The sequence below is a fragment of the Stomoxys calcitrans genome, chromosome 2, assembly GCF_963082655.1.
Source record: "Stomoxys calcitrans chromosome 2, idStoCalc2.1, whole genome shotgun sequence".
NCBI classification, from domain to species: domain Eukaryota; kingdom Metazoa; phylum Arthropoda; class Insecta; order Diptera; family Muscidae; genus Stomoxys; species Stomoxys calcitrans.
In genome coordinates, this window is record NC_081553.1 from 132,811,137 (window position 1) to 132,834,353 (window position 23,217).

Sequence of the window (23,217 nt, forward strand, 5' to 3'; positions counted from 1 at the left end):
CTTTTCCATACACCTACAATTACTTTCAGGGCCGATGGCTCTGAACGCTAAGACGACGGGTCCGAATCCCCACCTGGCAAATTTTTGGCAAACAAATTTTTCCGATTTTATGTTTTTAAAACCAATATGAAGTACATTGACATAATGTCGTCTTGTAAATAAGCCTATATTTCAAAAATTTGTCAAACTTTTTGAACATCTGCTTGAATGATACATCAAATTGATCTGTTTTGAGTTTTTGCAAAGTTACATTCAATAGAAATTGTACAACACGCATGCATGCAATCTTTGCTGACAATTTAGATTTTTAATGACAATTGAGGGCCTCAATTAAAATTAATGCACTTAATTTCATTCTCCAAACACACACACATATCAAAAGGTACAGCATCTGTTCTTCTTTCCAACGGGTACACTTAAGTTTGTCATGGACCATTGGAAGACCATGGGGAGTAGAGCTACATGCTACGAGCATGATGGGGGCCACGTGTGGACGACACGCGATATTTCAATCATTGCACGTAAATGCCATCGCATAGAAGCAAGTGACTTGAATACTCTATCTATGAGTTTTTAATTCAATGTGATAGCCATAGCTCGATAGACATTTGCATGCCAGAGTATATGCATTTGCAATAGGGTTCTACAATGCAAAAGTAAAATTTTTTACTGAATTAAATGTGAAAATTGATGTAGGAGGAGGTCACTGTAGCTTAGAGGTTAGCATGCCTGCCTACGACGCTGAATACCTGGGTTCGATTCTGGCGATAACATCAGAAAAAAATTTCAGTGGTGGTTATTTACTCCGTATGCTGGCGCCATTTATGAGGTACTTTGCCATGTTATAACTTTTCCCCAAAGAGTTGCCTCACTGCCACGGCACGTCGTTCGGACTCGGCTATAAAAATGAGGTCTCTTGTCATTGAGCTTAAACATGAATCGGACAGTACTGAAGTTGGCAAAATATCGATACTATCGATATTTAATTTTTTGACTGAATATCGATTGAAATTTTTTCGATGGATACTATCGCAAAAGTTAAATTTTTTGCAAAACTAAGCAAAAAACAAGTTCAGCCGGGCCTAACCTTATATACCCTCCACCATGGATCGCATTTGTCGAGTTCTTTACCCGGCATTTCTTTTTAGGCAAAAAAGAATATAAGAAAAGATTTGCTCTGCTATTAGAGTGATATCTATATATGATCCGGTTTGGACCACAATTAAATTATATGTTGGAGACCTGTGTAAAATGTAAGCCAATTCGAATAAGAATTGCGCCCTTTGGGGGCTCAAGAAGTAAAATAGAGATCGATTTATATGGGAGCTGTATCGGGCTATAGACCGATTCAGACAATAGTAAACACGTATGTTGATGGTCATGAGAGAATCCGTTGTACAAAATTTTAGGCAAATCGGATAATAATTGCGACCTTTAGAGGCTCAAGAAGTCAAGATCCCAGATCGGTTTATATGGCAGCTATATCAGGTTATGAACCGATTTGAACCATACTTGGCACAGTTGTTGGATATCATGCAAAATTCATTCCAATCGGATAAGAATTGCGCACTCTAGAGGCTCAAGAAGTCAAGACCCAAGATCGGTTTATATGGCAGCTATATCAGGTTATGGACCGATTTGAATCATACTCGGCACATTTGTTGTATGTCATAACAAAACACGTCGTGCAAAATTTCATTCCAATCGGATAAGAATTGCGCACTATAGAGGCTCAAGAAGTCAAGACCCAAAATCGGTTTATATGGCAGCTATATCAAAACATGGACCGATATGGCCCATTTACAATATCAACCGACCTACACTAATAAGAAGTATTTGTGCAAAATTTCAAACGGCTAGCTTTACTCCTTCGGAAGTGCTTTCGACAGACAGACGGTTAGATCGACATAAAATGTCGCGACGATCAAGAATGTATATACTTTATGGGGTCTCAGACGAATATTTCGAGTAGTTACAAACAGAATGACGAAATTAGTATACCCCCTTCCTATGGTGGAAGGTATAATAAGCAATCCGACACTGAATGTACCCTTTAAGAAAAATTGCGCCTTTAGAGGGCACAATTTCCATCTGATTAGACCAACATTTTGTATAATGGTTTCTCTCATGACTTCCAACGGACTTTATTTACCTTGGTTTTATTTGGTCTGTGCATTAATATTACTTCTATATAAATCGATCTCCTGATTTTTACTTCTCATTTTCGTTTGAAATAAAGTTGATGGGAAATTAACGATAGTATCGATACTATCGATATTTTTTATTAAAACTATCGAAAATATCGAATGTTGCCATTATCGATAGTTTGCCGGCTCTAGACAGTACTCATTCATATGTGAGAAGTTTGGCCCTTTTCCTTAATGGAATGTTTATGGGCAAATTTGTATGAAGGCTTTGCTATGTATATTAAGGTATCGAAAATATTTTCAATTTCTCTATGAGAGGTGTGGCCTTGCGGCAAATCGTATCGTTCGTATTTCGACATTAAAAGGAAAGTTCTTTCATTGTGATAAACGCCATTTTCTTAGTCATCCTTGAAGAGAAATTCGAAGTTTATTTATAAATTTGGAATGTTCCATACATCTATTCAATCTCCTGGGTATCCAATCATATCAAAAACAGTAATTTTACCAGCTTACAAACCGATAATTATTAAGGTACACGTGAATTTTCTCCGACAATTTGTACATATTTATTAAATAACCCTTTGTATGTGCATATGCATATGCACTTCAAATTGAAATTCATCTATGTTCATCTATATCGAATATCGGTAGACATGTTAAGGGGAACAGCTTTTACTTTATACACAGTTTAAGTTAACGTTTATAAATACGTATATATTTTTCTAAATATGTAACTTTGTATTCATGCGAATAATTTATTTTAAAGGTTGTTTGAGTACTCTTGCCTCGATGCATAACGAGCAACATATAAAAACTAACAACTAAATACCGTTGGATACAGATTTTTATTCAAAGTTTAATATCAAAAGTAGAGGTTGACAAGTAAAAAGGTACTAAGTTCGTTCAGAACGAAGATTTTTTCAATTTTTTTGCTAAACATGATGAAAAGTACACAATGTATAAGCTGTACAAATCAAAGAGCTGTTATGCGGCAATTTTGAATTTAAAAATTTTAACGTTTGAACGAAACCATACCATATTTCTAAACTTCTAACTCACAAACACAATCGAGCGGCAAAACGTGCCTCACAGAAGTTATTCTGAGAACAGGATGAAAAAGTTTCTCTCAAAAACCCATGTCTAAACTAAAACCTTAGTATATGACATGGGAGTGCGAGCAAAGCCAACGGAGGGCTTTTGTGAAAACACATTTTCAACGGGACTCACGGAGACACCGCAATTTTGGAATAATGCGGTTGATCGAAAGCTTATCATTACAGAATTTATCAACACAGCCTTGGATTGAGGGAACTTCGGTATTGCCATCTGGAAGTTAATGCTACAGGAATGGATCAAAGCTAGAAGATAGAGTGGGTCTGGGGATCTAGATTGAGACCCCAGAGACTGAGATCTGTTTCCGACTGTCCGACCATAAAACGGTGCTGCAGGCGGAGATCCGTGTGATTCTGGAATGTGTAGTATTTTCCTATTTAAGAGCTTTTAATTGAATACAATACTGTGAAAGTGATGTAGATTAGCATACAGTTAAATGAATTTACGTGCACAACGTTTAATCAATAATGGAACAGGTAAAAATGCCCGTGATGTAAAAATTATTTATATGGGTCCTTTTACTTTGTTGAATCAAATATTCATCTAGTCATTATATAGAACAAAAGTTTGGTTGCCACTCTTTTTTGCGCCCTTATATCTATAAAAGAGAGTAAAGCTAGAAAAACAAGTCAAACAATTAAAAGGCTTTAAGTTCGGACAGGCTAAAGTTTGGACCGCCACCACCTCGGGTGTATATAAACAACATTTCGTTAAAATCCGGTGAAAAAAGCACGACTTTGAACCTTTAGTAGCTTTATTAAAATATGGTCTGATCTAAACCATATGCGGGAAAGAAGTCTAGGGGTTTAAAATAGTTCACTCTGATTAATTTCAGCAAAATCGCTATTTATGGATGAAAAACCTTCAATCGGGGTGATCGATCTATATGGGGACCATACCTATAAATGATCATATCTAAGCCATACTCGACACGGAAGACGAAGGGCTGAGCGCAACTCACTGTGTTGTATTTCAGTGAAATCGGGCAATAAATGCTGCCTGAGATTTTAAGTTGGGAGAACTGTCTATATGGGGGCTATATAAAGATATAAACCGATTTAAACTATTTTCGGCACAGATATAGAGGATCTTTACATGAATCATTGTACAATATTTTAGCCAAATCGGTTTATAAATAAAGTTTTTATGAGCCTAAGACTCTAAATAGGGGGAGATTGGTCTACGTGGGCTTGGATAGTCCGATTTAAGCCGATTCAGGCCATACTTGGCACATATTGAATTAAAATTGCGCCTTTTAGAGGTTCAAGAATTATAATCGAGAAATGGGCTTATATGAGAGCTATATCAAAACGTTGAGCGATATAACCCATTTACAATCCACTCCGACCTACACTAATAGGAAGTATTTGTACAAAATTTCAAGTGCCTAGCTTTACTCCTTCGAAAGTTGGCGTATTTTCCACAAACAGACAGGAGGACGGACATAGCTAGTTCGATTTAAAATGCCATGGCAATAAAGAATATAGGAGGCCACCGTAGCGCAGGGGTTAACATGTCCGCCTATGACGCTGAACGCCTGGGTTCGAATCCTGGCGAGACTACCAGAAAAAATTATCAACGGTGATTTTCTCCTCCTAGTGCTGGCAACATTTGTGAGGTACTATGCCATGTAAAACTTCTCTCTAAAGAGGCGTCGCACTGCGGCACGCCGTTTGGACTCGGCTTAAGAAAGAAGCCCTTTATCATTGAGCTTAAACTAGAATCGGACTGCACTCATTGATATGTGAGCAGTTTGCCCCTGATCCTGAGTGGAATGTTCATGGGCAAAATTTGCAATTTGCAATGAAGTATATATATATACTTTATGGGGTCTTACACCTATATTTCGATGTGTTACAAACGGTTCTTGTTTGAACCGTTGAGTGGAGCGAACGTTTTGTTATTTCGCTCTGCAGGAATTTTCCTGTAATTCGTAATAGGTCATTATTTTTGGAAGAAAAATTTTAGTCGCTCAAGGATAGCTGCGATAGAGGTATCAATAAGGCGGTTGATGATTTGCGTCTGTTTCCAGTGGAGCGGCAGATCTAGAGCCCGGGAGTAGGCTTAGAATGGACTCCAAAGACCCAACAGCTGCAGGCCGTAGCATGTTGTCCGCTACTTAAACCTTGACTGGTGGAGCGGCTGCTCCATGCCCCACTAACCGACACACGACTGGTTAGCTGGGGCTTTTGACGTAGACACCTGGTTCGAGTCTATAGGTCAAGGCCAAACCTATTCTATCTTCGCATGCCTATGATTTGCATTGGCATCGGTCTTCCCCGGCAAATCAGCACTCTCTTTAAGAGGATGGAATAATAGAAGACGCATCATTCTCCGGTATATTGAGAGACTTGGTGCGAATAATCCTAAGACTCTCACTAATAGGAAGAGATACTCCCTCGGGGATTCGCTGAACAGGTTACCCCAAAGACTACACGTCTAGATTCGGAAACTGCACCGCAGTCAGCCAAAAGGCTGCGGTCATCTGGAGGGCATCTCATGCCTAAAAAAACTAGACGAACAATAGTAGGATGAGTCCAAGAACCTTCGCTATTGTCGACATTTGTCGACAAGGAAGAAGAACAGGGCTGCTTACCTAGGAATAATTGAAGTGGAATAGTCAGTAGACTGTCATGAGTATTCTCCGAAGTCCTTGCGGAATTTCCTTCTCCAGTTTGTGACGATGCAGGCTGTACCGGGGCCGATACACACTAATTGCCTTCGTAGATCAACGCTCAATTGAATTATATCGTTGTGCGTTAAAAAAGATTGTTGAGATCTGGCCAGGTGCAGCTAGATTTAGTCAAGAAGGAAGATATTCCTTTTTGACCAATGACGCATGCTTGGATACAGCATGCAGTAGTTGCTGAACACGTGCCTGAGGAACTATCGACCACATCGCTAAAGCCTGGCGGATTGCAGGACACTGAAAATCCCCTTGCCACAATCGAGACAGGAGGGAAAGGCATCGAAACGGGACCCGACAAGCCCTGTGCGGGTGGGTCATCCGGTTGAACTAGGCTCAAGCGTGCGCCAGTGGGGAAGGACGGAATTCAAAAAGTACTTCGACAGCAGCAGCTAGTAAATCATCTAAGGAGGAATCGTCCACACCGCAAGTGTCCAGTGTCCTGAGGAAGAGTGGTTCCACTACTTTCTCACCTGCCCCTGGATGCGCACGGGAGCTCATCATGAGAAGATCTAACGAATCTTGTGAGGATGAACTTCTGGCGGAATCAGAAGACGAGGCTAACACAACAGTGGTGAAAGTTCCGAATTCTGACTATGATCCGGTTTCTACAAATAAATCTCCACCATTGTAAGACCGCTTGGCGGCACTAGTGGTCCTCCTGTTGGCAGGGGGATTTTACGTGGTTCTTATCCAGGAACAATGGGTGAATGGGTACGGAGAATGGGAGACACAGAGCCTGCATTCTGGCAAAGAGTAGTCTAAATGTTTTTCTTCTCCTGAAGATTCAGCAGTAGCCAGCTTTGAAATAAATAAGTCTCATTACTGGCTGGCTTCCCTATATGTGGCATACGATTCAGAGATGCCGCCTTCAAACCTTAAGTTGCTGGTTGAAGCCGCTTCTGTGGGGAAGAAGAACCTTATTGTACACATCAGCAGATATGGGGAAGTTCGGAAGTCTATGAAACGGGTGAGCTGCTTATCGAATATTTTAATGTTGCGATCTGGCGATTTGTAATAAAGGGGGTAAACGAACTTTATTACCTTTGAATCGGAAGATATCAGCGCAAGAGAATGCGACTGGGAAGTGTTTGATGACCACAGCTTCTCTGATCATAGTTATATTAGTTTCATTGTGGAGAAAGTACTGCAGAAGTGGTCCCTCGGCTAAACGGAAGAAAGTCGGATTGGGATACATTTGGTCAAATTCTATCCCTTCTAGACCAGAAAAAGAAATTGCAACTGCGGAGGACCATTAGGTCAAGCGGATCACGAAAGCCGTAAATGACTTGCCTGTGTCATCATGCCCTAATGTCAATCCAAGGGGCAAACAGCGACCTCCACGGTGAGTCAGAAGTTCAGAAGTCAGAGAATGTGTGGACAATGTATGGTGGTGAAACACTAGAACTACTCGTTGATACACATTTCCCGGAGGCCAGAGGTTATTAGGGAAGTTGTGTCTGAGCCAAAAATCCTTTGGGCGATAAGAAGTTTCGACACCTTTACGTCGCCAGGCTGTAGACTATTCTAGATATCCGACCCATTGACATACAGATTAAGTGTGAGGCAGCCACTGCGGCTATGAGACTTAAGGCGATGGGAGAATGGATTGAGGATAGGAGCAGCTCATACCATCGCGGTATAATCGAGGCGACGATAGGAAACCTGGAAGGAAGGGAAGAGGTTTCCGATCGGATACCTGAGATGAACCTTGAAGTCGAGTGCGAGACACTGCTGTCATCGGCACAGTCTTGGATTGACGGAACCCTAGTATGATGGCAATACTAGTTATGGAAGATCATGTTACACGGATGGATCAAAGATAGAGGACAAAGTGGGCCTGGGGGTTTACATTGAGAACCCAGGGACTGCGATTTGTTTTAGACTGCCTGATCATAATACGGTCCTGCAGGCGGAGATCCGGGTGATCACGGAATGCGTGAAGTGGTGTGGTGCTAACGCGAGGTTTGGTGCTATTGCCCTTATGGCAATAACAACCAGGACGGTAAGGTCACGAACAGTCTTGGGTTGTAAGAAGGAGATTAACCTTCTCTGAGGATGGGAAAATCCGCATCATTTGGGTGCTGGGCCATAACGGAGTAAGGGGAAATGAAAGGGCAGACGATTTGGCGGTGAAGGTCAGAGGCCTGCCGTCAATAAACTTGGTTAACACGAAACCTTTCGGGTCGACGCAGTCCGAGTTAAGGGAGTGGGCGACGAATGCGCATGCAACATTATGGAACGGCGAAAATAAAGGGTGATTTTTTTGAGGTTAGGATTTTCATGCATTAGTATTTGACAGATCACGTGGGATTTCAGACATGGTGTCAAAGAGAAAGATGCTCAGTATGCTTTGACATTTCATCATGAATAGACTTACTAACGAGCAACGCTTGCAAATCATTGAATTTTATTACCAAAATCAGTGTTCGGTTCGAAATGTGTTCATTCACCGTAACGTTGCGTCCAACAGCATCTTTGAAAAAATACGGTCCAATGATTCCACCAGCGTACAAACCACACCAAACAGTGCATTTTTCGGGATGCATGGGCAGTTCTTGAACGGCTTCTGGTTGCTCTTCACTCCAAATGCGGCAATTTTGCTTATTTACGTAGCCATTCAACCAGAAATGAGCCTCATCGCTGAACAAAATTTGTCAAAATTTGAACACATTTCGAACCGAACACTGATTTTGGTAATAAAATTCAACGATTTGCAAGCGTTGCTCGTTAGTAAGTCTATTCATGATGAAATGTCAAAGCATACTGAGCATCTTTCTCTTTGACACCATGTCTGAAATCCCACGTGATCTGTCAAATACTAATGCATGAAAATCCTAACCTCAAAAAAATCACCCTTTATTAAGGGGGGATCCAGATCGTGAGAAGACGAGGCAATTACTGAAACGAAGTAAGAAGGAGGTCAGTATAGGACTACAAGATCACTAATGTAAAATCGGTGCGGCAAGTGATAGCATGTGTAGGGCATGCGGGGAAGATGATTAGATGTTGAAATATTTACTTTGTCATTGCCCGGCTTTCGCGTCTAACAGATACCGGCACTTAGGTGGAGACATAATACCAGACATGAACCAACTAAGGGGTGTGATATTGAAAACAATTAGGCATTTTGTCAGTAGCTCGGAATTGCGAACATAAAATTTTCTTTTTAGAGCACACAACAAGCCGATTACTGGCTTAGGTGTATGTCCATAGTGACATGAGGCGGACTGATATCTGCACCCTCTTTTCAACCTAACCTAAGTCGCAGGCACTGGTAATGTATCACCGGTTGAATTACAAGCTGTGTCCGATAGACTGGTTCCCTTACTTAGGGCCACCTATACACTTTGTCCCATAAGTAGATATCTCCATTCGCAAACACCTTTGAGCCCCATATTACCAAGGTCGGTAAATATGTCCAGTTTTGAGGTTGTGTTGCGTGTGGCGGCCACACATACACTTGGCCCTGAAAGTAAATATTAGGTGCGTGCTCTATGCCAAAATACCTTTTTTTGAGCCATGGCCGATAAATATGCACGATTTGGGAGGTGTTGAAGGAGGACTCCTAAAAATAGATATCAGATTCGTGCCCTATTCTCAAATACCTTTTATTTAAGCTCAATATAGCCATGGCCCGTAAGTAAGTCACAATTAGTGGATGCTTCGACGGTGGGGCGGACTCCCAGACACTTGATCCCGAATGTGTGCCATGGTCGATAAATATGTCCGATTCCAGACGTTTTTTTGGTGGAGAATTTTTGCAAAAACAACAAAAAGTCTGCTTAAAAAGGGACAGCACTAAATTTTCTCTAGTATAGCAAAAATGTTATGCTGTTTTTAGAAGGTAAATAGTTGACTGTACACCCAGAAAATTTTTTTTGCTGATAATAGCAAACACTGTCTGCTGCTATTAAACTAAAAATTTTGAATTTTTGAATAAATCCATTGAAATTTTTTGAACTTCGAAATAACAATTGAGGCATTTGTTATATATTAGTAAAAAATTTGGCAATTTGGGTCGCTAATTTTTGTTAAAAAGCTTATATTAAAATGCAGTAGTTATTTTGTTTGCTGTTATTTAAATTCGATCAAAAATTAGAAAATTGTAGAAAATTTGAAAAATGTATGTTATATGCATTTAAAATTGAAAAATAAGTTGGAATCTAAATTTTTGTTTTTTAATATTCATGAAATTTTTGAGCTTTTTTTAACTTTTCAAAATTTGAAAAGAGCTGAAAATTTTTGTTTAAGCAACAAATTAGTGCTGTCCAGACTTTCTGGAGTTTCAGCAAACATTTTTGCTGTTTTTACTAACAAATTTCTATGAGTGTATTTGAATATTACATTATTAACTGAATATTACATCATTTCTTTTATTTTAACAATTTTATAACTATTTGTGGTTTAAAAAAATAGCAGACCAAATATATGCTTAAATCATATTTATGCGCTGGTGCAACAAATTTACATGTTTAATAGCCAAAAAAGTTTATTAATTTATAGGAAATGCTTTAATCAACGTTTTAAACTTCAAAAATCATAAATAGTTTCCTTAACTTAAAATCAGCAGATATTGCTCACTGTTAACATCAAATTTATTTCTCTAGATGTCTTCATACTGAAAAATATTGCCAGATCGACCTCTTTAAGTCTAAAACAAAATTTTTATATAAATTTTCGAGCATTTGGTGTTTTATGTCAGCCTTTATTTAGAACACTTATATTGGACTTGAATTACAAAGGGAAATGACGATTATTTGCCGCAGAAAATGCTTCCTAAAATAAAAGCGATATAGTTCTAAATGGGGAGTCCTTTGTATGACATATATGAAATTTAGGTAATTGCAACATAATATGGATCCATGAATTCTTGGAGACTTCTAACTTAGCTTAAGAAGTAATTGCATACACATATGTCCTCTACATTACGTAGCTTGTTTCTATCCGCTCCCCGGTTGCCGAGTTGGTAGCGTGCTTGGATTACCAGTGCAGGGGTCGTGGGTTCGAATCCCGCCCGAAGCCTTGGTCTGTCGCTACTGTAGTATCACAATGAGCTTAAAATTGTCTAAGTGAGTCTGTAAAGGACTGCCACCTTACTCTACCCGTACGTTGTGTAACAATTATCAGTATTTGCACCAAGAGTGATACTACGGAAAAACAGTTAGTCAGTTCAAAAATTCTATTTTTCCAACAGCAAATGTTGCAAGATCATAAAAATAAGTTATTCTATCCAGATTTGTGTTTTTAGCCGTCTCGTCTGGTAACTCAATTGCTTAGCTAATACCTCGGTATACACTTCCAATAAATGAATATTTGTTTAGTTTAACAATGGGCGAAGATTGCATGCTTCTGTTATGAAATTAGCCACAAATGTAGAGCTATTTAAAGTACTGGGGTGTTATTCCGAACACAAAAAGAGAAAATTCTTTGTCAATTAATTTAAATATTTTTGTATATATGGTTGAAATGTTCGTACGCTTTTGCAGCGAAGCGGAACAAAGTATCAACGGATGAATGCAAATTTTAAATTAGCTAACTGCCGTTTGAACACGTTCAAATGTATTCACAGTTAGTGCAACGACACTTAGATGAAATATAACAAATGCTTTAAATGACAAAAAATTAATAAATCGATAGAATCCAAACAGAAGCAAGGAATGGTGTTAACTCGTAGATAAAGATGAGATATCCCAATGCCTTACGGTAATGATGTATACTCACGGAATTAAAAAGGTACCATTTCAGTTTTTTTCTTACATTTGCTTTCTAAAATTTAATGTCCAAAATAATTAATTTTACCTTCTTCCCGTTTGCTGAATCTGCTGGTTATAGCAAACACGTATGGATGGCGAATGAAGGATCGTGAACATTTGAGAACAGACTGAAACCGTTCGCTTTTCATTCAACAATAACAAGTAATGTTGTTACTTTCAAATGCATTTATTGTTTTGATGAGTGTTTTTTATACCCTCCACCATAAGATGGGGGGTATACTAATTTCGTCATTCTGATTGTAACTACTCGAAATATTCGTCTGAGACCCCATAAAGTATATATATTCTTGATCGTCGTGAAATTTTATGTCGATCTAGCCATGTCCGTCCGTCTGTCCGTCCGTCCGTCCGTCCGTCCGTCCGTCCGTCCGTCCGTCTGTCTGTCGAAAGCACGCTAACTTCCGAAGGAGTAAAGCTAGCCGCTTGAAATTTTGCACAAATACTTCTTATTAGTGTAGGTTGGTTGGTATTGTAAATGGGCCATATCGGTCCATGTTTTGATATAGCTGCCATATAAACCGATCTTGGGTCTTGACTTCTTGAGCCTCTAGAGTGCGCATTTCTTATCCGATTGGGATAAAATTTTGCACGACGTGTTTTGTTATGATATCCAACAACTGTGTCAAGTATGGTTCAAATCGGTTTATAACCTGATATAGCTGCCATATAAACCGATCTTGGGTCTTGACTTCTTGAGCTTCTAGAAGGCACAATTCTTATTCGATTGGAATGAAATTTTGCACGACGTGTTTCGATATTATATCCAACAACTGTGCCAAGTATGGTTCAAATCGGTACATAACCTGATATAGCTGCCATATAAACCGATCTGGGGTCTTGACTTCTTGAGCCTCTAGAGTGCGCAATTCTTATCCGATTGGAATGAAATTTTAAACGACGTGTTTTGTTACGATATCCAACAAATGTGCCAAGTATGGTTCAAATCGGTCCATAACCTTATATAGCTGTCATATAAACCGATCTTGGGTCTTGACTTCTTGAGCCTCTAGAGGGCGCAATTCCTATCCGATTTGAATGAATTTTGACACGTAGTATTTTGTTATGATATCCAACAACTGTGCCAAATATGGTTCAAATCGGTTCATAACCTGATATAGCTGTCATATAAACAGATCTGGGGACTTGACTTCTTGAGCTTCTAGAGGGCGCAATTCCTATCCGATTTGGCTGAAATTTCGCAAAACGTTTTTTATTGTTACTTTCAACAACTATGTCAAATAAAATGCAAGTCGGTTCATAACCTGATATAGCTGCCATGTAAACCGATCTGGGATCTTGACTTCTTGAGCCTCTAGAGGTCGCAATTATTATCCGATTTGCCTGAAATTTTGTACGACGGATTCTTTCATGACCATCAAAATACGTGTTTATTATGGTCTGAATCGGTCCATAGCCCGATACAGCTCCCATAAAAATCGATCTCTCTATTTTACTTTTTGAGCTCACAAAGAGCGCAATTCTTATTCGAATTGGCTGACATTTTACACAGGTCTCCAACATATAATTTAATTGTGGTCCAAACCGGACCATATCTTAATATCGCTCTAATAGCAGAGCAAATCTTTTCTTATATCCTGTTTTGCCTAAGAAGAGATGCCGGGAAAAGAACTCGACAAATGCGATCCATGGTGGAGGGTATATAAGATTCGGCCCGGCCGAACTTAGCACGCTTTTACTTGTTAAAGCTTTTTTTACCCTTTGTTACACATCGAAATTTTGATCTTAGACCCAACATAATATATATAATCTTGATCGTCTTGACATTCTAAGTCGATTTAGCCATGTCCGTCCGTATGTCGAAAGCACGCCATTTCTCTAGGCGCTTGAAGCTGTCCCCACAATTTGGTTTAGGTCAGTTGGCATTGTAAATGGAACATATCGATCCATATTTTAATATAGCTGCCATATAAACCGATCTTGGATCTTGACTTTTTAAACTTCTGGATGGTGTAATTCTTATCCGATTTGGTTGAAATTTGGCATGAAGTTTTTTGTTTAGACTATGCCAAGTATGATCTAAATCGATTCAAAACATGATAAAGCTCTCGTATAAACCGTTCTCTCGAATTTATTTCATTAGCCTCTAGAGGGCGCAATTCGTATCCGATTTGGCTGAAATTTTGCACAATGAATCTACTATGGTCTCCAATATCCAAGCCAATTATGCTTCGAATTGGTCAACAACCTGATATAGCTCCAATAGCATGGCAATTTTTATACATTATCCTTTGTTTGCCTTTAAAGAGATACCGGGCAAAAAACTTGATACCGGACATATAAGATTCGGCTCGGCCGAACTTAGCACGCTTTTATTTGTTTTTAATGTTAGTGCTCTACTTTCAAACAGCTTTAATTAGAGTCTTGTATTGTCATGATCTGTCTGTATGCCTGTTTTTAAGGTGTGTTTGAGGAATGGCGGTCCCCAGATACTTTGGCACACAATTTAATACCATGTTTGTATTCTATTAAAGTGTCTTTTCATTTAAGTTCCATATTATCATTATCGGCTAATATGACTGCTTTAGGGGTTGAAGATTCATTCATTTACCAACAATAACTTTCTTTTGAGTTTCCATATTATCATTATCGGCTAATATGGTTGTTTAAAGAGGGTTAGGGTGGATTGCGGCTCCCTAAATACTTGAACCCAATTTTTAATATCAAATTCGTACTCTACTCTTAACTATCTTTCATTTGAGTCCCATATTGTCCCCATCGGTTCAATTTTATTTTTGGGCCATGCTTTTGCGGTTAAGTGGGGGGTTCCGATATCAGCAAATTATAAAGATTATTGCTCCTTCTTGACTAAATTCATTATCTTCTTCCGAATCCATTTCACTTGAAGGTGTTCGGAGCAATAAAATTGACGAGAGCGTTTACGCCACCTTTATACCAATGACTATGTGTACAAGGATCTGTTGATCAGGTAATTTTCAGTTCCACAAATTAAAATCTTCTATTCCAACATAATTTGTCATGGTCATGAGCTCGTGAAATAAATGTCTAAAGTAATCAAGACACAAGATATTCCGTAAAAGGCAAAAATAAATAATATCATTAAATAAAACGAAAAAGAAATATTTCATTTAGAAGTTTTTTTTTATAGTTTTCAATATTTAAGCCGATTTTTGTATTTAAAACAACAGGTTTTGTAAACTGAAATAGTATTACGAAATGTTTGCTAAAATGGCAGCCCATGTTTTACATGGGAGCTATATCAGTTTATAGACCGATTCACACTTGACATAATTATTGGATGTCAAAACAAAACACTTATTCAAAATTTCATCCAAATCGGGTTTTAATTGCGCCCACTAGAGGCTCAAGGAGTTAAGATCCGAGATCGGTTTATATGGCAGCTATATTAGGTTATGAACCAATTTAGACCAAACTTGGCATAGTTTTTGGAAGTCAAAACATAATAATGCAAATTTCCCCATGAATATTTCATTAAGGATTATGTGTATCCTCGTTTAATCGTTATTCGATTAAGCGACTATTCGTGACCTTTCAAATAATCGAGTAAATCAAAATGAAATATTTTCAAATAATCGAATAATTTAGAACGGTTAATCGATTAATCGTTTTGAAGCTAAAATAGTTTAAAAACATATGAATTGTGTCATTTGTTTGCATTTCTTCGATCATTTGGTCCCGACTTGGGCAAAATTTCATTCGATTGGGATGAACATCTTTTGCTTTAGTTCAAAAAGAAGGATGAAATTAACCAGTTCCAAGTCGATATACATATATAACAAATATTTTAAGGATAAAATTTAAAAAAATATCTCGTTTTGTTTCATTAGACAATTAATTAATATGAACGATTTCTCGTTGAACCTTTATTTTCAAATAAGCGATTAATCGCATAATCCAACAATACAAATAAATGTACACCCTAAATAACGAACAGTGGCAAACTTCTCACATATAAATGAGGCAGTCCGATTCAAGTTTTTGAAGCTCAATGATAGGTTAAGTTTCTTTTCTATAGTCGAGTAGGAACGGCTTGCCTCTTTGGGACATGTTTTTCATGCACCTCTTTGGGACATGTTTTTCATGCAGCAGTACTTCTAATATCGCCATCATTACGATCAAGAATATATATATTTTGTGAGGTCTCAGGTCCACATTTCGATGTGTTACTAATGGAATGACAAAATTAGTATACCTGGTAGAGGGTATAACAATTGTCAAAATTTTCTGCAGACATGTATGCAGAAACAACAAACAATATATGGTGTCATAGCAGACTAATTTGGTAGCTTTCTTTATCACTATTGTTTGTCAGTTCTGCCGTAATATGTGTACAATATTTTAGCAGAATTTGGAGCTCTAACAGCTGATTTTGTAAATTAATACAACAAATGCAAATTTGCCCATGAACATTGCATTAAGAAACTGGGAAAAACTTCTCACAAATCAGTGAGTGCTCTCCAATTCAATTTTAAGCTCAATGATAAGGGACCTCCTTTTTATACGCCGAGTCCGAACGGCGTGCCGCAGAGCGTCATCTTTTTGGGGATAAGTTTTAACATGGCATAGTACCTCACAAATGTCGCCAGCATTAGAATGGGAAAACCACCGCTGACAAATTGTCTGATGGTCCAGTCAGGATTCGAACTCAGGCGTTCAGCATCATAGGCGGACATGCTAACATTTGCGCTACGGTGGCCTCCAACTTAAATTAAAATAGCAGTCCCACATATTTGCTAAACCATATTTTTGCTAAATCATATTTTTGCTAAACCATATTTTAGCTAAAAAAGCATCCTTACCAGCTTTCTGATGTTAAGCAGATAGAAACTGCTCTTTTAGAAACTTCTCCACTAATTTAAATATTGGGTTGCCCAAAAAGTAATTGCGGATTTTTTAAAAGAAAGTAAATGCATTTTTAATAAAATTTAGAATGAACTTTAATCAAATATACTTTTTTTACACTTTTTTTCTAAAGCAAGCTAAAAGTAACAGCTGATAACTGACAGAAGAAAGAATGCAATTACAGAGTCACAAGCTGTGAAAAATTTGTCAATGCCGACTATATGAAAAATCCGCAATTACTTTTTGGGCAACCCAATAACATATTTTGTTGAATGTAGAAATGTGTCTAATAATGTTTCTATAAAGCTAATATAAATAATATTCAGACAATAATAATATTTAGTCGATGATGAATTTTCCACAAGCTAGATTGTTAGTGCCCAATTACCCCAGCTAATTTAGATTTCAATCTCGCACGCAATAAGCTGAATATTATTTGTTTTGTCTCTTTTTATGCCATTTCCTCAAACTCTCACGCGAATCACTCGATTTTATTGGTTTGGTTCCCTTTTTATGCCTGTGCATCATCACATATTGCATTTTAACTTACAAGCTAGTTAAATGGCGGCGCCCCACCTCCAATCATCTCAGGGCATCACGCCTTCCCCAAAACAACCCCCAAAGGGTACAAATTTTTCGATCATGCCAATATGTGGGTTAAATGAAAGGTATTTGAGATTAGAAACGAGATTGATAACCAATTTTGGGGCTATGTGTTTGGGGGACGCCTCATCTAATAAACCGGACATGTTTGCCGACTATGGAAATAAGGGGCACAAATGAAAGGTATTTGGGAGTATACCACGAATATGATATCACCATTCGGGAGCAACTGCCTAGGCGATATCCCACGGCCATAACAACCCCCAAATGGGAAGTATTTGCTCACCATGACAAGTTGGGTCTTCAAGGGAGTGGATCTCGATAGTGATAGTTTTCAGGGCCCATACCCAAACCGGACATATGTGCTGACTTTTGAAAGGTATTTGAGATTAGAAAACCAATTTGATATTCAATTTTGAGGCCAATGGCAATATGGGGTTGATATATTTTCAGGGCTAAGGGTTCAGGGGACCACCCCACTCTCCAAAAAACACCCCTAATTCTGGCATATTTATCGACCACGTCAATGTGGGGCTCAAATTGAAGGTATAGGGGAGAAGAGTACAAAATTGATACCCACTTTCGGGACCAATTTTTTGGGGGTCTACCCCTTTCCCAAAACACCCCACAAAGAGCGATTATTTACTGACCATTGCAATATGGGGCTCAAATAAAGGTATTTGGGAGTAGAATACGAATCTGATATCCAAATGTGGGACCATACATTTATGGCACCGCCCCTTTCCCAAAACACCCCCCCAAATAGTACAAATTGTGGGGCCAAATGTTTGAGGACGCCTAATCTCATAAACTCCCCTTAAACCCATGGCAATATGGGGTTTATTATATTTTATATAATTTATATATTTTTCAGGCCAAGCGTCTGGGGGACCACCTCACCCCCGAAAATACCCCTAAATCAGACATCATGAGAATATAGGGCTGAAATAAAGTATTTTAAGAATGGAGTAAACCTTACATCCAGACTTACAATAAATTCGTAGACCAATAAAGATCATATGGGATTCAGATAAAGACACTTATATTGTTAAACTGTTAGTCAAGCGATATACTATTTTCGTAGCATGGTATTTCACTAAAAGCGCTTCAATTGTCAAAAATAAATATTCAAAGGAAAATTTTGCTCCATATAAAGTAAAATAAGGCGCAGCAAAGGGACCCGGTTCAGCAAGTATCATATATTATAACATTACCATTTATGTGTCTTCAAATTAGCGACTTATACAGTGTAATACTTTCGCTATTAACAGCAATACAGGAGAACATAACCAAAGCGGACAAAAATATAAATTGAAAATACGATATATTTTGAATGTTTTGTCCACGCTTACAAATGAGCCAATGATAAACGTTCGAATATGTAATTAATTTCATAAAAATAAGTATTTGCCAAACATTTTGCGACACTCAATATATGTATGCATCGTCTTATATTCGTAACAGTTATACAAAACTGCATTATTTGCACTCATTTAAATTTATGTTCGTAATTGCAAATATCATATGTGCATTCGTTCATAATTGTACTCAATTAAGTTTCGTATTGATTTTACTCCAGTCACAATTTTCTCTTCGACAGCAATTCATATTCTCACGTTGGTGCATTTAAAACTCAATTTATTATGAATAGAATTTCATTCAATCCAATCAAAACGAATTGAATCAAATCGTTTGGTATCGGATTGCACTCGCCTACATAACAGACATACATACGAGTCCATATGCATATTTATATCTAATATAGTCGGTGCATTAGTATGAAACCAAGGCAAATGCAAAAAAAAAATACAATGATATCGTTGTAGAAGATATTCTATCCATTATGAATAAATAATTATGTCAATAGTGACTGCAGCTTGCCTTTTAAGAGTAAGCAATGCAAAATATACGACTAGAGAATTGTTATCAGTTTTTCTTTTTATTCTGCACCATGCGGATGATTCGACTGAATACGAACCCATGTCGCTTGCATTTTCATTTGAAAGGTCTTGAATTTTACATTTGTTAGCAAAGATAAACAAAATCAAATTTAAAATAGTACTTTCGCTCACAAGAAAACCTAATTATGTTATTATTCTCTTTTAGATTCCTTCAGTGGATAGCTGAGATATTGTAAGTATCGAAGTGTCAATTTTAGTGAATTTGAAATAGTTCGTACGCATTATTATAGTAGCCCGAATAATCGAATCTGATATCAATATTTCGTCTTGTAAATTTATCGATCAACATTTTAAAACATCGGTTTTAAGTTCTGTAAAATGTCGATTGGGGTACTCATCAATAACATTTTCTCTTGATTAGTGATCATGCTGATATATTTACCATTAGTGAGAAGTTAACCATCATCTCCTCCCTAATGGGACGACGTTTATGAGTATTTATTTATGGTATTGAGGTATCTTCTCACTGAGGTTTAAATAAATCTGATAACACTTTTTGTCATTAGAGATTTTTCCCTTGCGTCCCTTGAAGGTTCCTAAAAAAAGTGTTTTTATAATCACAATCATATAATAAGAGACTGAACATTTTTCATCCCGTTTTTACGTTGAAATATCGATTACCGAATTCCGTTAAAACTGGGAACAGTTAGTATTTCACAACGGACCATATTTGGTTATATAGACTGATATCTATATTTAACGTTTTGGGCTCATTAATGCAGGGAGGTTATTCACAATTACGATAAAATAAATGTAGCCACTCATTACATCGGGGAAACCACTTAGCCATGCGAAGTGTAATACAGATATTTTTAACAATTTACATGAATTACAGAAGAAATATTTCCAGTTTTGGTTTTAAAAACTCTTACTCATTATGCGAGGCCACAATACTTGCCTAGAGATTCCCGTAAAATCTCTTGCTATTACTTATACCAATAATGACTTAGGTTAGGGTTAGGTTGAAAAGAGGGTGCAGATATTCATCCGCCCATGCCACTATGGACATACACCTAAGCCAGTAATCGGCTTGTTATGCGCTCTAAAAAAAACTATAAAGTAACCTCTAAAAAGAAAATTTTAAGTTAGGTATTCCGTGCTACTTACAAAATCCTTAATTGTTTTCAATTCCACTCCCCTAAGTTGGTTCATGTCAGATATTATGTCTCCACTTCGGGCAATGACAAAGAAAATGCTCCAACGTCTCATCATTTCCCGCATGCCCTACACATGCTATCACTTACTGCACCGATTTTACATAAGTGAGCTCGTAGTCCTGTGTGTCCCGTTATGATGCTTGTAAAAAAAGTATATTTGATTAAAGTTCATTCTAACTTTTATTAAAAATGCATTTACTTTCTTTTAAAAAATCCGCAATTACTTTTTGGGCAACCCAATATATCCAATTCTGCACCAATTTTGATGGACCTCATCGAGCGAATATGTTCAAATTGTAAAAACTACGGTTGACAGATGACAACATTATGGCAAATTACCCAAAATCTGACGAACATATATATGTGAGCTATATCTACTTCTGAACCAATTTCGAGAAAAACTTCTCAGATAATGTAGTAGTCGTCGAGGAAAGCGTTGTGCAAAATTTTGGCTAGATTGGTCAAATAATGCGCTTGCAGTGGTTCTTGGTGTGAAAATCTGGCCATATACATATATGAAAGCTATATGTAAATCTGGGCCGATTTCTATAAAATTCATCAGTTATATTGAGAGTCATAACAAAATCCTTCCTGCAAAATTTTAACAGAATCGGTTATCAAATGCGGATTTTTTGCAATATTTCTCTAAATCGGACGAACATATATATGAGATATATAGCTCAATCTGAACCGATTTCGAACAGACTCCTCAGATACTACTCCAGAACAACAACAGCTCTGTTTTCCTGAGGTTTAGCCAAGCCCATTGGCCTTCATCTCCTCAGCGTGCCCTGTAGTATATCCGCGATAGTAGAGAGAAAGCGACCGCAATTCAAAATGACGGCGACATCAGTATAGGCAACCACTTTCACCCTTCCTCCTTGAGGGACTTGAGAATCTCATTGATAAACAAGAGCCAAAAGAGGTTGGGTAACACCCCACCCTGCGGCATCCCCCTGGTCACAATCGTCCTCATCAAAACCTCAGCCAGTGATGTAGTGACAGTCCTACCCTTGAGGATAACATCAATTCAGATGACTTAAAGTGGGAGGACTACCATATCAACCGGAGAACGACGAATGGACCCCCTCCACGTTATTAAAAGCCCCTTTTAAAACCAAAACCCACCCTTGGTTTAGGCATGCTGGCAGCTCCTTATAAACGTTGGGTCAAGAAGATGGTGTACGCATCCAACATTTTCTCTAGTGTCTTTAAGACGGAAGGAGACAGACTGCTCTGATCATCTCACCCTTGTAACGGTTCAGGGACTACCAATCAGTACCTAGCCGGGTACGATTGGCCTTGTTGTTAAGCCTACTTGATGTCATATTGTACGTTTTAGTACCAAAATTTGCGAATATCAACAAAATCTTCTAGTCGTTCGGTACATGCTGCCAAAAAATTCCTGTATCCCAAATTTCAGATCTGTAGCTCAATCTATAAAGAAAGTACTAAACAGTACCAATTACAGCACTTAAGTGCTTTTACTCCACTCCTGGTACGATTTCAACATTTCATATTTGGTACAACTTATCGTATATTTGTCAACACATCGATCACTTTTAGCAAATTTTTTAATTTTACCATCCTTCGTTCAATGTAAAAGTAAATAAGTACCAAACTGTATGGTTTGTTAAAAAATCACTTAGTCAGCCAACATATATTTCTTTAGTAGAATCTAAATGTTACATTTCAGAGCTCTAGTTCAATCCGTAAAGAGAGTATGAAGTGGTACCAAAAACGGTACTAAACGTACGTTTCTTCCGTTTCCATTACTATTTTTCATATTTCGCTACAACAATCATTTAAGCGAAATTTTGAAGTTCTAATTCTACCAGTTCGCCCTATGCAAAGTTGATCTATTTTGTACCTTTTTTGGTACTTTTTTCCCAAATATCCAAAATCCAAAAAACTCTTTTGCCATCCCAAATAAGGTTGACATAGATAAAATTTCATCAAAATCGGACAACGGAATCAAGGGTCAGACGTAATGGGTTAAAATTTTGTCTTTAAAAATATTTCTTGAAATTTGTCTACAGAAAAAATTTTAGGCAAATGTTGTTTGGGACAGATAAGCATAATAAAAAGTCTTTAAAAATGTGTATGCAAAATTTAAATTTTGGTTTTAAAAAATAATCTAGAGATTAGGTTGTCTTTAGAGAGCTTTTCGCTGAAAGTCGTGCTCGGGCCCAATGGCCTCCCCCCTGGCTACGTCCCTGATATATATGCAATGTATATAATAAATTAAATAGAATTAGAAGATCGGTTTATATGAAACCAATATTAGATAGTGAATCACTCACAATTACAGTCAACTCTAATTAGAACTTGGAACAGCAAAGGTGGTCACCAAATCAATAAGGTATATAGTTAACGGTAGTGAAAAATATGTGTCTTGTATGCCCGTATTTCCGTCTTCTACCAAAGTAATAAAGATACCTGCCCCTAATTAGAGGAATGTCCGTTTTTGAACATTCACAAGGACCCAACAATCTATGCATGTTTTCGCAACTTATGTTCTGTAAAGCCAAAACTTGGCTCTTCCCTTGTTTGATCCCATTAAATAGGCCGTCCAATTTGCATTCTGGGTCACCAACAAAGCGTAGTATTTTTATTTTTATTTTTTTTTGAAGTATCGACAAAAGAATTTGTTACCAAATTGGGGTACCAATCTAATGGGTGATTTATTATCTATTATCTTTTTGGCAACTCTGGTTTAAACATCTTCCCCATGTTTCGTATCTTATTTCACTGTCAAACATCTTCAGTTTGTGTTTGTTTCTCTTTCGGGACAAGCTCAATGATCAGAGATTGCAAATGGAAAAGGAAAGCCAAAGATAGCAACATACACCAACCACTATGGGACGCGTGTCGTCTTTGGTTAGAAGACTTTTTAACCATATTGGGTGTGATGGCTTCAAGGGCCATGCG

The 23,217-nt window shown here is 37.7% G+C and overlaps 1 protein-coding gene across 4 annotated transcripts in view; it reads left to right on the plus strand.

Moving 5' to 3' along the window:
• LOC106096083 (uncharacterized) overlaps window positions 1–23,217 on the plus strand; it is a 117,644-nt gene that overhangs the window by 56,126 nt on the left and 38,301 nt on the right. For 2 of the 4 annotated variants that reach the window (XM_059362660.1, XM_059362663.1), the window contains exon 3: window positions 19,275–19,301. The exons of 1 other annotated variant lie outside the window; for it this stretch is intronic. The gene's annotated coding sequence lies outside the window, so the exon portion shown is untranslated. Of the gene's footprint in view, window positions 1–19,155; window positions 19,175–19,274; window positions 19,302–23,217 lie in introns of those variants that run through there. One more of the 4 variants, XM_059362662.1, reaches the window with a different exon arrangement.